The sequence below is a fragment of the Cibotium barometz genome, chromosome 13 (assembly GCF_041138505.1).
Source record: "Cibotium barometz isolate CiBa-2024 chromosome 13, ASM4113850v1, whole genome shotgun sequence".
Taxonomy (NCBI): domain Eukaryota; kingdom Viridiplantae; phylum Streptophyta; class Polypodiopsida; order Cyatheales; family Cibotiaceae; genus Cibotium; species Cibotium barometz.
This window is the reverse complement of record NC_141058.1, coordinates 16,909,947-16,928,185: the sequence shown is the minus strand read 5'-3', so window position 1 is coordinate 16,928,185 and position 18,239 is coordinate 16,909,947. Positions and strand designations below refer to the sequence as shown.

The 18,239-nt window shown below is 49.7% G+C and overlaps 2 protein-coding genes across 9 annotated transcripts in view; one reads left to right on the top strand and one right to left on the bottom strand.

The window, feature by feature from the left end:
* Positions 1-18,239, bottom strand: part of LOC147632426 (urea-proton symporter DUR3-like) — a 120,663-nt gene that overhangs the window by 45,440 nt on the left and 56,984 nt on the right. The gene's annotated exons all lie outside the window — the stretch shown is intronic.
* The window catches only part of LOC147632427 (uncharacterized), a 109,937-nt gene that overhangs the window by 45,944 nt on the left and 45,754 nt on the right, over positions 1-18,239 (top strand). The window lies entirely within an intron of this gene.

The window sequence follows — 18,239 nt, the reverse complement described above, 5'->3', positions numbered from 1 at the left end:
GTGCCCAACCCTCGCCCCCCTACCCGTTTTGCCTCCCCCCCCCCCCCCCCCCCCCCTCTTTCTCCATTGGCGTCGGTAGAGCCCTCAGCTCATGGGCAGTTTTTTACTTTCGGCAAGTTTCGGCCTCTTCTAGTCTTCGCCCCCAAGAAGACTCCATGGCAGCCGCTCCGTCTCCCCCAACCGAGGCCGCCGTTACTTGCCTTTCGTTTTTTGAAGCGGACCTGCAGCTTCTCGCTATGATTGTCGCATCCCTAGAGCCCTCCACTCAAGTATATGCAAGATTGTCGGTAGCCGCTCCGCACGTGGCCAACTCGGAGATCTTCTTTAGGCTAGCCTCCTTGGTGCGCCCGCAAAGATCGCATATATTTTATCCTCTGGGGCGCTGCTACTACTAGGTTGAGTTTGACTCACCAACGACGTCTGATCTTGTCATGCAGCTGAGTCCCGTTGCACTGCGTACGGCCCATGCCTTCTTTGCACAGTGGCAGCACAGCTTCGACCCAGCATCCGACCCATTAGCTAGAGTTTCAGGCTTTCCCGTGACAATCTACTTTCCAAGCCTCAGGAAGGAATTATTCCTTCCTCTTCTCCCAGTGATTAGTGGTGCCATCGGGAGAGTGATGGAATCCCCCCCCCCCACCGCTGCCTCGACCCTCGCACGAGTAGCCAAGATTCCATCTCTCCGCATCTGTGTTGCCTCGCCGGATCCTGTGCCTCACATGATATCTATTCCCAGCCCTTAGGGTGACCCCATTATGCAGCGAGTGGAGTATTCCGGCCTTCCAGGCCATTGATTCATTTGCAGACAAATGGGTCATCTGGCCAGAGCTTGCCCTCGACGTCAGACTAGGAGACAACCCCCAATGGTTCCCCCTTCTACTTCCCACTCAGATCCCCACCAGGGGGCCGAGGGAGGAGCAGGTTCCCAGGTCGCGGAGCACCAAGTTCCGACCATGGATGATCCATCGGCCGGAGAGTGGCGGAGAGTTCGCCCCGGTCGCCAGCCAAGCACCAGAGCTAATGAATACCTCTCAGCAGCATCCCTCTCCAGCCTCTCCGCCTTCCCGCCCCTTCCCCCACCCCCCCACCCCGCGCGCACGGCGCGCCTCTCCACAGCATTCCCGTTGGCCTCCTGCAGCCCCTGATCCAAAGAGGAGACAGTCGGCGAGTTCCGCTCGTCGCCTGATTCATCGCTTCTCAGAACCGATGGAGATGACCATTGCAGCCTCACGAGTGAGGGCTCTCCCACCTGAGTCTCCAAGCGGCCCCCCCCCAAGATCTTGGGGCAGCCTATGGATTATAGTTTCTTCCGGTGTCTTCCGACGGAAGGGACAGACAGGTTCGAGGAGACCATAGCCCCTATTCAGGAATGTAGGGTCTGAAGTGGTCTTCCACCACTTCAGACCCTCTACACAAGAGAATGGCGCGATGATCTTCTCTTTCCCCTTGAGCGCAGCCCACGAGATAGAGTGGAATCCACAGTCGATGGCAACAACCATTCAGGATCAGGTAGTTGAGCTATCGCATCATCTTCAGGATCTCCGCATCACTGACGTTCTTACTCATCTATGGCCTCTGGCCAAGATGGAGCTTGGTGGATCAGCCCATAGAGACCGGGGAGGGGAGATGCTGACCTCCAGCCTGGAGGTGTTGCTTTTTGTGTTCATGCATACCTATCGCAGTACCTCTCCCCCTCTTCTTACAGATATCTCCATTGTGATCGATGGAGCACGGAGTATGCATACTCGTGGCTCGGGCAGAGTGGCAGTACGTGGAGGGAGGATCCACGCCCACTTGGCACGACTTCGCACCAAGACAGATTGTGACTATTCCCGTCTAAGCCCGCGCCCAAGACTCTTCGAGTGGAGGGCAGTTCCGGTGGTTCCGCCTCACACAAAGATTGATATGAGGATTGTCTCATGGAACATTCAGGGTTTAGGGGGGCCTCAATGCTTTCAGGGATGAGACGTCCTTAGAGGAGAGCTGCAGCGAGCTATGGTGGGGGGACCTATCGACATTCTTTTCCTCCAGGAGCATCATCTTACTGAGGGGCGTACCCGCTGCTGCGGGAAGACTCTACCAGGCAGGAGTCATACTTTTTGGTCTCCATCCTTCGGCCCTTCAGGGACGCAAGGAGGAGTGTCTCTCTCTATCAGTGAGAAGCTTCTGCCGTCTGTGACAGGATCGGGAATCATAGTTCCAAGACGTGCTCAGTGGGTTACCATTCTAATTGGAGAGGATAGTGTTGGCTTCCACAACATTTATGCCCCGAATGTGGCTGTAGGTAGAGCTATCTTTTGGAGCACTATCCAACAAGCCCTTCCCCAAGCTGATTTTTGGTGCACGGGATGTGACTTCAACATGATAGAGGCAGCAGAGGACAGACTTGGAGGTGGCATGGTCACAATCTCATGAGTGGAGTACTCTGCATGGGAGGAGATGATACTGATTCTGAGGGGATAGGACCCTTGGCATCTTCCAGAGTTTGGGCGTAGCCCTGGGAGTCACGAGTCTTAACTTCTCTCGATCGGATAGACAGAGCACTGGCCCCAACCTCTCTCAGCTAGAGAGGTTTTATGTCGATGAGTGGGCTTGCAACTGTGGAGGCAAGGTTGTATTCTGGTAGGCACTACATTTTCAAATCATGCCCCAATTATTATGTCCCTAGAGAACCCATGGAGGCATGACAGACATGCGAGCTCCAGGATTCCAGACAACCTCATTCAGGACCCCGAGATTTGTAGCCAGATTGAGCAGATATGGGCAGGACTAGACTTTTCCTCGGGCTCTGCAACGTGCACTTTGGATGATGGCCTTGGGGAGATCAATATTTTCTTACAAGAGGCATCCCAGAGCAGATTGGAGGGAATTCGGGAGCAGGAGAGGAGTCTCAGGAGGTGCCTAGCCTCTTTACAGCATCTTCAAGAGAGTTCTCTAGACAGCCTGTGGATTGAGAGTCAGATCCTTGCCGCCCACACGGAGATTCACTACATTGAGGAGAGGAGGGTGGAGTATAGGCCAGGGCTTCATTCTGGACTCAGGTCGGTGACATAGTTACTGGAGACTTCTCTGAGATAGCCAGCCCACACAGGAGGAGAGACGGTATTCGCAGGCTGTGTGGCCAGGATGGAGCTATTGTTTCTGACCCCCCGCATGTGAGAGCCCTCGCCATGGATTTCTTCCGATCTCTTCTCACTAGTGCCCCATTAACCCCCCAGGTGATGGATGCGCGTGCGAGAGTCGAGAGGCACATGAGAGAGGTGGTTCCCCACTCCCTCCGGTCTGATGCACGACAGAAAATCTCTTTCGCCCTCTGCAAATCTCTAGAAATTCCCAACATCTCCAACAAGGTAGGCAGTTGTGCCGTCTGCAAACTCTGAGTCCAGCAGCTCCTCCTGCGTGCGGAGGGGAAGGCGCAATCCTTGAAGTCAGGTCTCTTGGGCGGAGAGAAAACTACTCATGGCCTCGGTGACAAATAGAAAGAGGTACGGTGCCAAAGAACAGCCCTGTCGAACCGAGCGGGAAAGCGGGGATGTGTTGCCTCGGGCTCCTTGAGTGAGAGCTTGGCTGTGAGATGTTGAATAAAGTCCTAAGACTCAACGAATCCACTCCATGGGGAAATCCCATCGGGCTCATAGTGCCCTCCAGAAAGCTCCAATCCACCTTGTCATAAGCTTTCTCAAAGTCTAGGAGTAGCATAATGAGGTCTTGCTGCCGCATCCCAGCTGAAGCTGTCGCCTCCCAAAAGGTAAAGATGCTATCCAGAATGCTTCGATCCTGAACAAAACCAGTCTGAGTGTCGTGGATCAAGTCTGGGAGAGAAGGCTGAAGTCGCCTGTTGATGGCCTTGGCCAAAATCTTATAGGTCGTCCCTAGAAGGGTGATTGGTCTCCACTGTCGGATCTCCAATCTATCACCACCGTCCTTGGGAATCAAATGTATCAAGCCCTCTATGAGCCTCTCTGGCGAGGTGCCACTAGAACCAGCACCACCCACATGCTCGTGTGCTATGAGTTGGCTCTCTCGAAGGACTCTCTGGTATGCATGGTAGCTATGAGCATAATCTCATTTAAGGCAGCACAAAGGCCACCTTCCATGAGGTCCCAATGGCGAAGAAAGAAGGAATCAGGAAGCCCATCTGCGCCCAGGCATTTGCCCCTGGGTGACGCCGTCACTGTCTCCGCCAACTCCTTTGAAGTGAAAGGGGTCAATAGGAGCACAGATCAATTGGCACAAGTCGTGTGGTTTTTGGGTAGGCTCAGCACCCACCCCGACTTGGCGACCAGTTGAGGCTTTCCAGTGGATCCCGAGGGGCACTCCAGTCTGATACCTCAGTTGCCAGGTTGGCATTGATATCTCTCCCGAGCAACAGCTCGCTCCGCTTCTTCTGAGTATTCAGAAGAAGCTTTTATATTGGAGCTTGGCGAGGCTATCCCTACCAAGTAGAGCGGTGGTGGCGAACCAGGTATTGCTTGCCACCATGTGGTACATCACCTTGTGTTGAGCCTTTTCTCGGGCTTGTATTGTCCAGGTACAACGTTTGATCCGGAACTTCTTGTGGGCCAGAAGTGATGGGAGACCAGCCAAGGCCAAGGTGGTATGGAGAGTGATCATTCAGCCACATAGCAGAGGGGGGCTTGGTCTCATCGATCCAGCTATACAAAGCCCAGCCCTGCTGAGCAAGTTGATTGTCAGAGGACTCCTGAGTCCTACCTGATGGTGAACCTTGGAAGGATTTCCTCTTGGCCCGGATTTCAGCCCGCACTTCGAGCCTTGGAGGCCCGTGGCTGCAGAGTACTAGATGGATGCTCATAGAGATGCAAGCCCGCGGTTTTAGTCCTGCCTTTGAGGACAAATTTGTAGCCACTCTACTTCGTGCTTGGGATCATCTCAGGCCAGCCCTCAAACAGATTGTTCCAGTGCCCTCAGAGGAGCGGCTTCGGCAGCCTTTGATCTAGAACCCCCTGGTCCGTTTACCCAATGGCCACATGCTAGGGGCCCGACCACACATCCTAGGGCACCTTGACCATGGGACCAGCTAGGTCTCTGGGAGATTGGATTGCACACAGGCAGTTACCTTAGGAGGAGCACGAGAGAGGCCTGACAGGGATATGGTAGAGACAGGCTCAACATCGACATCGACTCAGCTATTCCTCAGGAGTGGCTGACTCTATTCCAGTCCCAACCCCCCAGTGTGGCTAGGCGTGTTCACCAGACATGATATCCTCGTGGCGGTCCATGGAGCAGATGAGGATAGTGGTCTGCTCACTTTTTCTATTGGATTACATGGCAGACTAGAGAGATCAGAGCACCCCTTGGAGGATTTCAGAGGCTGCACCTTGCAAAGGGTGAGGGTGATTGGTTTTCGGGCATGGGCATGGCACATAGATCTAGCACCGGCCAAGGTGGCCAAGGAGAGACTTTGGCGGTTATGGATTGTTGTGTCAACCTCTCACGCGGTTGCAGTGGGACCCAGGAGAGTGGACTTGGCATGATCCCACAAATCGGATGGAGACTCTGGATGCCCCTTTCCTTGCATATACAGCACGGCTCGACCGCAGGATCCAGATGCCAGAGAGAGATGGCACAACGGTAGCAGCAGCACACTGGCAGTCTCAAGGCCTACCACAACGCTTCCTTTCAGATTTATGGAAGAGGCTTTGGGACAGCTTTCAGCCGAGGAATATACTCTCTTCCTTTGGCTGATGGCGCACACGAGTCTGGCGGTTTGTACTTGGCTGGCGGTTGGCAGTCCGTCCGCAGCTTACCGAGGTGCGGCCACCCCTAGGAGTCTCAACGACATTGCCTTTGGGATTTCTTGAAGGCTTAGTAGATTTGGCAGCGGCTATGGACACGACATCGACCCGGATCATCACTTGGGGTACTGTCGCTCGGGCCACCGAGGCTAGAGTGGTCAAGACCTATGAGGACGATGGGAGAGGACTTGCCTTTCAGGACTCCCACCATGGTATTGCAGTAGTACCAGTCATAGACCCACCGGCAGGTTTCTGGCGACCAGGCTCATGCGAACGATGGGAGATTTGCAGTAGCATAGCAGCTTGGCACATCTGGCGTGCTAGATGTAGCGAGGCCATCGAGGGTATACCCACACTCCGCCGGCTGAGACAATCAGTTGCATATGGCTCGATATCCTTCACACCCTCCGCGGTCAATGGGGACACATAAATCCCAACATCTATCTGCACAAATTGTATGCCCAAATAATAATGCAACAATCCCAAATCTGTCATCTCAAATGACGTTTGCAATTCAGCCTTGAATGCTGAAATTTTATCCATATCATTTCCAATTAGCAACATACGATCCACATAGAGAATGAGCATGATCAAAGTGCCATGATCCTCTTTCACATAGAGGATGCTCTCCGTTGGACTATTGCGAAATCCCTACGTGGTCAAATAAGTATGTATCTTCTCATACCAAGCTCGGGGAGCTTGTTTGAGACCATAAAGTGCTTTTCGAAGCTTGCATACTATGTTTTCATGACCATACATCACAAAATCAATGGGCTGATTTACATACAGTTCTTCATGCAAGTCCCCATTGAGAAAAGCTGATTTTATGCCCAACTGATGCACTTTCCATCCATGATGGGCAACCAATGCAACAACGCATCTAACTGTGACCATACGAGAAGGAGGTGCAAAAGTCTCATCATAATCAATGCCCTTTTTCTGGGCATAACCTTTCGCCACTAGCCTGGCCTTGTACCTGTCAATGGTACCATTAGACTTTCTTTTCAACTTGTATACCCACTTTGTGTCATTGGGCTGATTGCCTCCAGGCAAGTTTACCAAATTCCATGTGATGTTTTTATAGATAGATCATAGAATCCATCTCATTTTGCATGGCTTGCATCCAATGCTCATCCTCATGAGCCTCTTCAAATGAATCTGGCTCATCTGCATCACAAAGTGTACTCATGCAAGCAACATCTGCATGTTCTCTTGCATTACGTGAACCAGCCCGAGTCCTACTACCAAGTGGAGCTGAAAGTTTGCTCTCCTGTAAAGTACGAAGCAACCAACGAGGCACAACTCTAGCCTCTTCTACTGCTGTCCACTCTTGCTCCACTGCTTCCTCCATATTTTGAGGTGTAATGAGCTCATTCACGGGCTGCTTTTGAGCACCCAAATACTGTCCATTAGGCAAAGTTGATGGCTGATCTGTTGAGCCATCAATTCCCAATGGGTGAAGTCCCTCAAACATGTTAAGTGGGCCCGTAGGTGGCTGTCCAAAAAATTGTGCCACAAAATGCTGAAAACATGCAAATACATCAGATTTTACCTTGAAGGGATACACCCAAGAAAATATAGAGTAGTCATCGATAAAGTTTACAAAGTATAGATGCTTACCACTAGATGGTGTCCACAGAGGACCACACACATCAATGTGCACAAGCTGTAATTTCTGGACAGCCCTTGTCGATCCATCTTTTGGCAATGCATTTCTGTGCATCTTACCCAATATGCATCCTTCACATACATGTTTTGGTAGTAGCCCTACATGAGGCATATTGTGTACCATTTTATCCCTTTGCAATAGCATCAAACTGCCATAATTCACATGCCAGAACCTGGCATGCCACAATTCTGCCTCCTGCATGGCAAGTGTAAGAGTGGTAACCACATGAGCATTATGCTCTCTCCTGTCAAACCTGTCAAGTTGATATAACCCGTGGTACAATGTGCCAGAAGTGACCAATGCATAGCCACCTTCAAGGTCTTTCACTATGCATCTGTCGTCCTCAAAGTTCATTGCATATCCTCTTTTAGCAAAAGAGGAGACGGATAGCAAGTTCTTCTTAATCCCTGGCACATACAATACATCTCGAAGACATAAGTCTGCACCATCTGCTGTTGTGAGGATCACCTCACCAACACCCTGAACTGGATAATAAGAATTGTTTGCACATGTTACCTGCTTGCCCTCAGGGGCAGCCATAAGCTTCTTAAACAAATCCCACTGTGAGGTAATGTGTTTAGAAGCACCACTATCAAAGTACCATGTGTGAGAGACGTATGATCCAATGATGCAACATAACCATAGTCGTCACGGTATGAAAATACGATACCGTACAAGAATTTACGGTACGATATGAAAATTTGGGATACCGTACGATAAAATACGGTTCTTTTATTAAAGAATACCTACAAACATAGACATTTTCAATTTGGAAGGATAGAGTCTAGAGAAGTTGTTTCAAACCAAAATTTCATTAAAAACAAGTTTGAAGTGACAAACAAAAGTACATAAAGCATAGAGGTGCGATACGATCATGCGCGCTAGGCGCGAGTACAAAAAAGTGAGTACAAAAAGAGAGCCAAGGCCCAAGGAGAGACTAGACAAAGGCATCACTATCAGAGCTCTCACTGACATCATCCTCATGAGAAGAGGACATATCAGTGGCCTCGCCGAAGTTGCCATCGCTAAGAAGGTTGCCCTCATCATCGAACTCGGGCTCTCTAAGCTCATGTGAGAAGCCAAAGGGAGCATCCTCATTTGGAGCGAGTGTGGAGCTACCCGAACCACACCACACATAGGTATGCACTATGTCCCTAGAAGCACCACGAATCGTGCATCCACGGCTTCCTACTTGATTTCCTCTGCCACTACCTCCACGCCCACGACGAGTGCAAGTAGGTCGTCAATCAAACGACTCGAGCTCTCGATAGATCTCTGCATAGATCCTCTCCTCCTCTTCATCTTGCACTTTGTTAACACTCTCAAGAGTGCCCCCTGTGAGCTTGAATGCATCCACATTCACCTACATTGTACAATGATCAAGTGACAAGCAATGTATTAGAATTTAGTTTCAAATTTCAATAAACACTGAAGTTTGAAATTTGAATGCTTACAACTTATAACTTATAAGTTGTAACTTATACCTATCTCGCCAATTCCATCCTTTGCATTGCGCGCACCATGCGCAAGTTAGCGCGGCAATACACTAGCCGCTATTGTTGCGTGCTCAAGTGATTGCGTAACTTTGTGTGTACAAGTGAGGAGGAACCCCAGTTCCTCTCACATGCACCCGAAGAGTAATCCTGAGCTAGGTTTCTCAAAGCCACCTTTTGGAGGCTTAAGAGCGCATACCCAAATGTCTCCCACCAAAAGAGGGGCTTCACAAGGGATTCCCTCTTCCAACAGGTAGTAGATGCAAACGCAGCTCCTCCCTTTTGGTCATTGTAGCTTATGAGCTCCTCAAGAAACTTCCCATGGCGATCCTCCAACAATGCTTTGGACAAGTAAGCATCTCGAGCTTCAAGTAGCTCCACGTTGGTGAAGAGGGCGGGTGATTTGTAAGCCAGATGCAATAATGCGGCAAGACCATGGATAGGTCTTCGCATCCACTTCCATCTCTTCTCCACAATGGCCAACATACCATCACGCTTCTCCTCGTCGATGGAAGGAGAAGCGCGCAACTCTGCTATGGCCTCTCTCATGAAGTGAACGAGAAGGCCCATGGTGGCTCCCTCCATGTCGGTCATCCGCAATACCCTATAGAAGGGCATGACCACAATAACAATAGTGCGGACCGACTGCCAAAACTACTCCTTTAGGCAAAGCCGTTGCAACGGCTTTGGCCTCCGCCAATTCTCGCTCATCCCACTCATTCCACATTGTGGAGACCACTGTCTGGCAAAGGGAGGATTTCACATCGTGGAGGCGCTCCAAGAGGAGCCACATGTAGGCGAAGCATGTAGATGAAGGCTTCTTCAATTCCAACTTGCTATGTTCGCGGAACATGGCAAGCACCTTCACCTTTGTGGTGAAGAAGGTGACAAAAGAGAGCTTCGGTCATTACTTCCTTCATCCACACTAACTTGCCCATATCCTCTATGAGCCAGTCAATGCAATGGGAGGCACAAGGCGTCCATACTATGGAGGGATAGTCTTCCTCCAACAATTTCCCCATCCGACGGCAATTTGAAACGTTGTCGGTACCTTTTGGGCAAGTTGATATTTAGTGGCCTTCTTCCTAGTGCGGCGAGCCCTTTTCCTGGCTAGGATCTCCGCCCACACGCCGAGCCCCAGAGTACAAGATGGATGATGTGGCCTTATGGCTTTAGCCCTACATTCGAGGATAGATTTGCAGCCAGTCTCTTGCGTGCTTGGGATCATCTCAAGCCGGCCCTTCAACAGTCTGCTCTTGTTGCATCTAAGGAGCGTCTCTGTCAGCATCTAATCTAGAATCCCCTGGACCATTTGCCCGGTGGTCACATGCTGGGGGAGCATGTGGCTTACGTTCAAACAGTTGCCCCCAGAGGCCCAAGAGAGGATCACTCGGATTCGCGGTAGGGACATACTTAGACTCGACATCGACACTTCCATCCCTCCGGAGTGGTTGGTCTCGATCCTAGACGACCCCTTTTCCAACCCCGCCTGCAATGGTTGGGAGTGTTCACTAGGCATGGCATACCATTGGCAATCCATGGTGTGGATGAGAGCTCTGCCTTACTCACCTTCTCTATTGGACCTCATTGCAGACTTGAGAGAAAGAAAGAAAGAAAGAAAGATTTTATTAACGTCTTCCAAAAGACCGAACTCGGCCTATGAGACAAATCGGAGTACCTGGATGGGGTATCCTCTGTCATCCCAACAAAATGAAAAAGTACTGAACTAAAAAGCTGAATCTGGGTGTGCAATAAGTACAATGAGTGGTGAAGGGGGTGGAGCTCTACTACTAGGAGAATGCAAAGCTATATGCATGGAGTTTACAATCATGATATGCAACCTAGCTAGCTCCATCCTATACCATACTGGGGGATTTCAGGGGACGCACCTTGCAAACGGTGAGGGTGATTGGTTTCCATGTGCATCAGTGGCACATAGACCCTCCACCAACCACGGTAGGTAGAGAGAGATTCTGGCGTTTGTGGATTTGGGAGGGCCGTCCTCTCACGTGCCTCTAGTGGGACCTGGGGGAGTGAACATGGCATGATTCAAATGACAGGGAGGAGACTCCTAGTACCCCTTTTTTGCCTACACTAGACGGTTGGGCCGTAGGATCTAGATGCCAGAGGTTGACGACACTCAAACAGCAGCAAGACACTGGCAGTCCCAGGGCCTCCCTCCTCAATTTCTCTCAGATTTCTGCATGATGCTATGGGATAGTTTCTGACTGCAAAAGATCACTCGCAGTTTGTTCAAGGTGTGGCCATCCCCAAGAGTCCCAACGTCGTTGTCTTTGGGATCGCCCAAAGGCTCAGCAAGTTTGGCAATGGATTCTTTGTCTTCACTATGGACCAAGCCCCCTCCCACACTGTTACGTGGGACAGTTGCTTGGGCCACTGAGGCCAAGGCCGTCGTGTCATATGAGGAGGAGGGTGGGGGACAAGCCCTCCAAGTCTCTCACCTTCATATTCTTACAGCGCCAGGCCCAACTCTATCTATTGGTCATTGGACTCCGGGTTCTAGAGATGGGAGATTTGCAACAGTATTGTTGAATGGCATATCTAGAGGGCTCAATGCAGCGAAGCCATTAAAGGCACCCTCACCCCGATAGCAAAGTCCATTCGGAGCATCTGGCTTGATACCATTCATATCCTCCGTGGACAGTGGGGGAAGCTTCAAGGTGGTTTAGACCGTATGTGGAAGCACCGGGAGGCCTTTTGAGGATCTGGCTGTTAGAATGCACAACGGAAATGAAGACAACTGCTATAGAGAGCAAGACACAGGTGAAAGAGAGAGAAGCTGTGTAACTCTACTATATACACCAATAAAATCCCAGAAATACACAAAATGGAGTGTGGGGACCAGGGGCCATTTTATATGGCCCCTGGCTGCTCGTCGGCCAACCCATAATCAGCTGATAGGAGCCCTGACTGCCCACGACCAGCAAACTGCTCAGTCGGCCAGAAGAAAAGTAGTCGACCAACACTGATGAACAATCGGGCAGCACCAGAACAGTCGGCCAGCAAAGACACAGTCGACCAGCATCTAGGGGCGGCCGACAGCCCATCCACGCCTCCAAAAAAATAGGAAAAAATATACGGAGAGTGAGGAAAAATGGGAAGACACTAAAACGGGCAGGCACACCCACAACAGAGGCCCTGACATAGTGTACAGATAGGAGATGACTGCTAACACCCCCTCTCAGCTCCTGGATGTGGAACCAACCCCAGTGAGCTGGAGTGCCGCCAAAGCATAGCCTGAGGTAGAGACTTCGTGAAGAGGTCCGCCGCATTATCCTCCGTCGAACAATAAAGAAGCAAGGTGTCACCAGCCAAGATCTTCTCACGAACAAAGTGATATTGTATCTCTATGTGCTTGGTCCGGGCATGGAAGATTCGGTTCCGAGCAATAGCGATACAGCTCCGGTTATCGCAGTGGATGACCATGGGTTCCTTCTATGGAAACCCAATCTCGCCAAGCAACCTCCGCAGCCACACAACCTCGCAAGCAGCACCAAAAGCAGCCCCGTACTCTACCTCTGTAGACGACAAGTCAATAGTTGGCTGCCTCTTGCTGCTCCATGAAACAACTCCTGAGCCGAGGGAAAAACTGTAGCCTGATGTTGATCTCCTCGTGTCTGGATCTCCTCCCCAATCTGAGTCACTCCAACCTTGGAGTCAAACTCGGTCCTTCATTTCACCTCCAATGGCGTAGAAGAGTCCACGATCCTTCGTACCCTGCAGATACCGCAAGATCCACAATCCTACCTCCCAATGAGACTTCAATGGCATCTGCATAAACAAGCTCAACAACCCCACAGGAAAGCCCAAGTCCAATCTGGTGTGAAGCAACCAGATCAATGAACCAACCAGCTTGTAGTAGAGAGAGGCATCAACTGGCTCACAAGGATCATTAACTATAAGTTTTGTATTTGGGTCCATCGGGGACGTGATAGGCTTGCAGTTCTCCATCCCAAAGGCCTCAAGCAACTCATGGACATACCGCTGCTGAGAGACAAAGAACCCCCTTTGGGTTTGCCAGATCTCCAATCCCAAGAAGAAGTGGAGTAAGCCTAAATCGGTCATCTCAAACTCCTTTGACAAGACAGCCTTCGTCACTGCAATGTGCTCCACATGACCGTCAGTGAGAATGAGGTCATCCACATAAAGGATGATCAACGTGACCATGCTGCGTTCCCGAAAGAGATATAAGTTTGGATCTGCAACCGATCTCTAAAATCCAGTCCGCATAAAGAAAGACTCAATCTTCTGATTCCAAGCCCTGGGAACCTGCTTAAGACCATACAAGGCCTTTCACAACCTGTAAACCATCCCCTTTGATCCTGGAACCTCAAAGCCTGGAGGTTGCTCAACATACACCTCCTCCTCCAGGTCACCATTAAGGAACGCAAATTTCACATCCATCTAAAATACGGGCCACCGCTGAGAAGAAGCAAGGGCAAGAACGGTTTGAATCGTGGTCATCCTTTCTATCGGTGCAAAGGTATCCTCATAGTTGATGCTAGGCCGCTGAGCATAACCCTTAGCCACAAGTCTGGCTTTGTGTTTGTCCACCAACCCATCAGACGTATACTTGGTCTTAAAGACCCACTTGACACCAATGATAGACCGTTTCGATGGGCCTCAGAACCAACTCCCAAGTTTTATTCTTCTCTATGGCATCCAGTTCCACCTGCATGGCTTTCCTCCAAGTATCCTGTGCAAGTGCTTCCTTGACGGAAGTGGGCTCTTTGTCCCGCATGATATGGGACATCAAAGCATAGTTTACGTGTAAAACCTCCGTTGAATGACTTTTATCACGAACTCTATGCGATCTTTAAGGTCCGTCCTTTGTGGTCCATTCGGAGGCAAGCTCTGTAACGCCTGACTCCCGAAGGGTGTCTACCAACCACCTAGGTATTGGAACAGAACGCGAAGCCTCCTACTGCTGCGGGGACTCATCTCCAACCGCACGCTCAACCTCCTTAACTAACTGAGGTTGTCCAGCTGGAACAATCGACTCGGAATCATTATCAAAATCATCTGGGTCTCCAAGAAGTGGCGGCTCATCAACAGTGGAAACTGGAACATGCTCATCAAAAACCACATCTCTGCTGACGACAACCTCGTTCCTCTCTGGGTCATACAACCTGTATCCCTTGAAAAGAGAGTTATATCCCACAAAGACAAGCTTTTGGGACTTTGAGTCAAGCTTCCTGCTCTGCTTCTTTGGAATGTGCACATATGCATCACTCCCAAACACACGGAAATGGGAGACACCTGGTTTCCTTCCAAAATACGCCTCAAAGGGAGTCATGTTCGGTACTGAAGTTGTCGGAGAACGGTTGAGGATATGGATAGTCGTAGCCACAACCTCTCCCAAAAGTGGACGAGGAGGATCACGATGCTCCAGCATCATCCTCGCCATCTCCACCACAGTCCTATTCTTACGCTCAACTACTCCATTCTCTGAAGGCGAACCTGTATTGGCCAGCTCCCGCATGATGCCATGTTTGGCACAAAACCGCACGAATGCATTGGAAAAAAACTCTCCTCCTTTGTCAGCCCTAAGAGTCTTTATCTGCAAGCCAGACTCTTTCTCCACCATCCTTGAACTGAGCAAAAGCTTGGTCCTTCTGTGAAAGACAAATAAACCCATGTGAATCTGCTACAAGCATCAACAAGCCGCATGAAATACAAAGAACCTCCCAAGGATGGGGTCTGCATAGGTCCACACAAGTCAGTGTGTACCAACTCCAAAGGTTTCGAAGCCCGCCTGGAAGCCTGCTTCGGAAAAGATTCCCTATGTTGCTTACCACGAATGCAAGAACTACAGCGTCCCTACTTGCTGCCAACATTTGGCAAGCCAACCACCATCTGGTCCCGAAAAGCTCGCCGCAACGTATCCACATTCAAGTGGCCAAACCGAAACAAGTCACCAATCTGAGAGCCTATCAATGAGGAGAGTGCTGAGAGTTTGTATATACCATTCTCCACTCCGCCTTCCCAAACAACCTGGCCAGTCTCTCAGTCCCGTAGAGCAACAGAATGCTCCTCAAACTCCACCCGGAAGCCAGTCTTGCAAACCTCATGCACTGACAACAGATGAAAACCAAGTACGGGGACGTAAAGAACACGAGAGGAATGCTTCCCCCCTCTGCCATCGGGAATGATCTCCATCCGGCCCTCACTGTTAATCGGTATGGTGGAATTGTCGCCAATGAAAATGCGACCTACTGCCGTTTAGGATCTTGAAAGAAGTCACGGGAAGGAGTCATGTGCCTAGAAGCACCACTATCAAGAATCCATTCCCGAGTATCCTTGGCGGTGAAGCCAACTACCTCCTCCCTCGAAGAAGATGAAGCATCGGTGTCCAAAATCTCCAAGTGCACAAAGGCTAGAGTCTTTGCAACTGCAATTGAAGAATCAGCACTCTTCCAGTCCACTTAGGACACTTCCTCCAATAGTGGCCTTTCTCGCCACAATCATTACAGGTCCTCTCGGCCTTCAGTTTCTCACAGTCTGAATCGGGCTTCTTCTCATAAGACTTCTCCAATGAAGACTTCCCCCTTTGCGTGTTGTTGTTACAGCCTTTCAACCGCTGGCCAATCAAGGCCTCAGAACCTCCGCCCTGTGGAGGCTTCGTAAATCGCTCTTCCTGGTCCAAGACCATTGGCACAAGCTCCTCCCATGTGATGGTGTTGAGCCTGCCACTCGTGATCAAAGAGGAGTAAAATGCTGAGAGGACAAATGGGACAACAACGTGATGGCCATATCCTCTGATGATATCTCTTTCCTAGCTTGGAGAACCTCCTGCCGAAGAGCCTGCAACTTGTTGATGTGCTCCCGCTGTTAGACATATATATTAATAATGTCCGGTCTAGGCCTAATTGCCTCGGACTAAATTAATATATATGTCTAACAGGCACACCACAGAAATGTCCTAGTGCGGCAGAATTTTTGGCAAGAATGCAAGATACTCTAGCATTGGCTAAAACTAAGCTTCAGCAAGCAGCTGAAAGAGCTAAGTTTTATGCTGATAAGAAAAGATCTCCTCGATCTTTTGAAAAGGGAGAAAAAGTTTTTCTTCAAGTATCATTAAACTCTACATCTTTATTTACTGGAAAGTGTCCTAAGCTTTCGCCTAGATTTAATGTTAAGACATATATATTAATTTAGTCCGAGGCAACTAGGCCCTTGCCCGTGCACACACTAATAATGTCCGGTCTAGGCCTAATTACCTCAGACTAAATTAATATATATGTCTAACACCCGCATCGTCGAAAACTTTGCAAGATTTATCACCCGCATCTGAACTTCCATGGAAATCCTGTTCATGGGTGATACCCCGTTGTACAGAGAAGCCAAATGCTGCCAAATCCCTCTAGCCAGCGTCATATGCTTTATGTGATTGATCACCTATGGTGTGCAATTTAGGAAGATGAAAGAACGGACGCAGGCATTAACACGATCCCATAACTGTGCCTGTGCCTCCCGTTCCTTTCGTATAGAGGGTAACTCTCTATCTTCCAACTCCGGCCGTGGAACCCCAACAACAATGAAATCAGCCAAGTCATAAGACTCCAAAACAAACTCCATCATTACCTTCCTTATGCCGTAGTTGTTCCCGTCCAACTATCGGTCCACCGGGAACGTGGAGAGTGTTGGGATCTTCAGGTGCTGCTCAGCCATCTCAAGCAAATCTGCCATCTCAAGGGTTCACAAGGTCTTGTGAAGGGAGGGTGGGTGGGAAAAAAGAAGAAGAGGCTGCAAATAATATTCAAGATGGCTGTCCAACGGTGATGGCTGCCTTCTACTCGATCTCCAAGTCCCGTACAGCCTAAACAGTCTCCAATCAGCACCACAAATCAACAAATTCTCAACGTCCCACTGTCTGCAAGCTTCAAGCCACCTGGGGCTCTGATACCATGTCAGAATGCACAACGGAAATGAAAACAATTGCTATAGAGAGCAAGACACAGATGAAAGAGCGAGAGAAGCTATGTAACTCTACTATATGCACCAATAAAATCCCGGAAATACACATAATGGAGTGTGGGGGCAAGGGGCCATTTTATATGGCCCCTGGCTGCTGGTCGACCAGCCCATAATCAGCCGACAGTAGCCCTGGCTGCCCACAACCAGCAAAATGCTCAGTCGGCCAGCACTGAGGGACAGTCGGGCAGCAAAGACACAGTCGGCCAGCATCGGGGGCAGCTGACAACCCATCCACTTCTCCAAAAAAATAGGAAAAAATATACGGAGAGTGGAAAAATGGGAAGACACTAAAACGGGCAGGCACACCCACAACAGAGGCCCTGACATAATAGTGTACAGACAGGAGATGATTGCTAACATTGGTGTCATGGTCCCTTTCTCACAAACAGTGGTGGTCAGCCCATTTGGCACTATAGACCACCTGTGTGGTGAGCCCACTTGGCACTGATAATGGTGGTGAGGCCACTTGACACTACAAACCACCTCTAGGGTTGTTTCCCCCTCCCCCCATTGTATGAGATAGCCTTCTCCTCCTAGAGCAGCCAGCCAGAAGAGAAGAGCATCCTCCCCCCCTTTTATGTTTCGTTCTTGACTCTTGCTCCCCATGTGAAGCCAAGTTTGTACTTAGCCATTTTTGTTCTTGGTAACTAATAGAAGGATCTTTTTCGAGAGGGGGGGGGGGGGGGGGGGGGAAGAACAAGAAAAAATTTCTATTACTTTTGACGAGAGGGGACAATTTTGGGAATACAAAACCACCTACATTATAGGTATACTATATGCAGTGATGACATGGGGGAAACATTTTGCCTTCATCACACATGACCCATCCTTGACCTTTTTGACCTTGATGCCATCATCAATTACATGGCTGGTTAAAACCATGACTAAGGTCAATGAGACAAAATATTCAACACCCTCACATAATGTCTAATTACTACAAGACTAGGCCTAAAAACTATAAAGATCATTAGTTAGACAAGATTTCAGCATAAAACCATAGCAACTTATAGACAACAACAATGAAATGAATGACTAGAACATGACTAAGGACATGGACAAGGAATTTTACCCTCCATGAGGGCCTTCAAGTAGATCTTCTCGTACTTGCTAGCTGGCATGCCTTTGATGTCTCGCTTGGATATCATTCTAGAGATACATGAAAAATCAGCCCCCATCTGCTTGACTGATTGGTGACGTGACAAGGTAACATGAGCTTCAACATGCAGGCACCAAGCAGTCATCGACCAACGGCAGTACAATACAGGACAAGAAAACGGGGCGTAAAACAGCCGGTGATTTGGGGAGGGGGAGCGATGGAAGCAC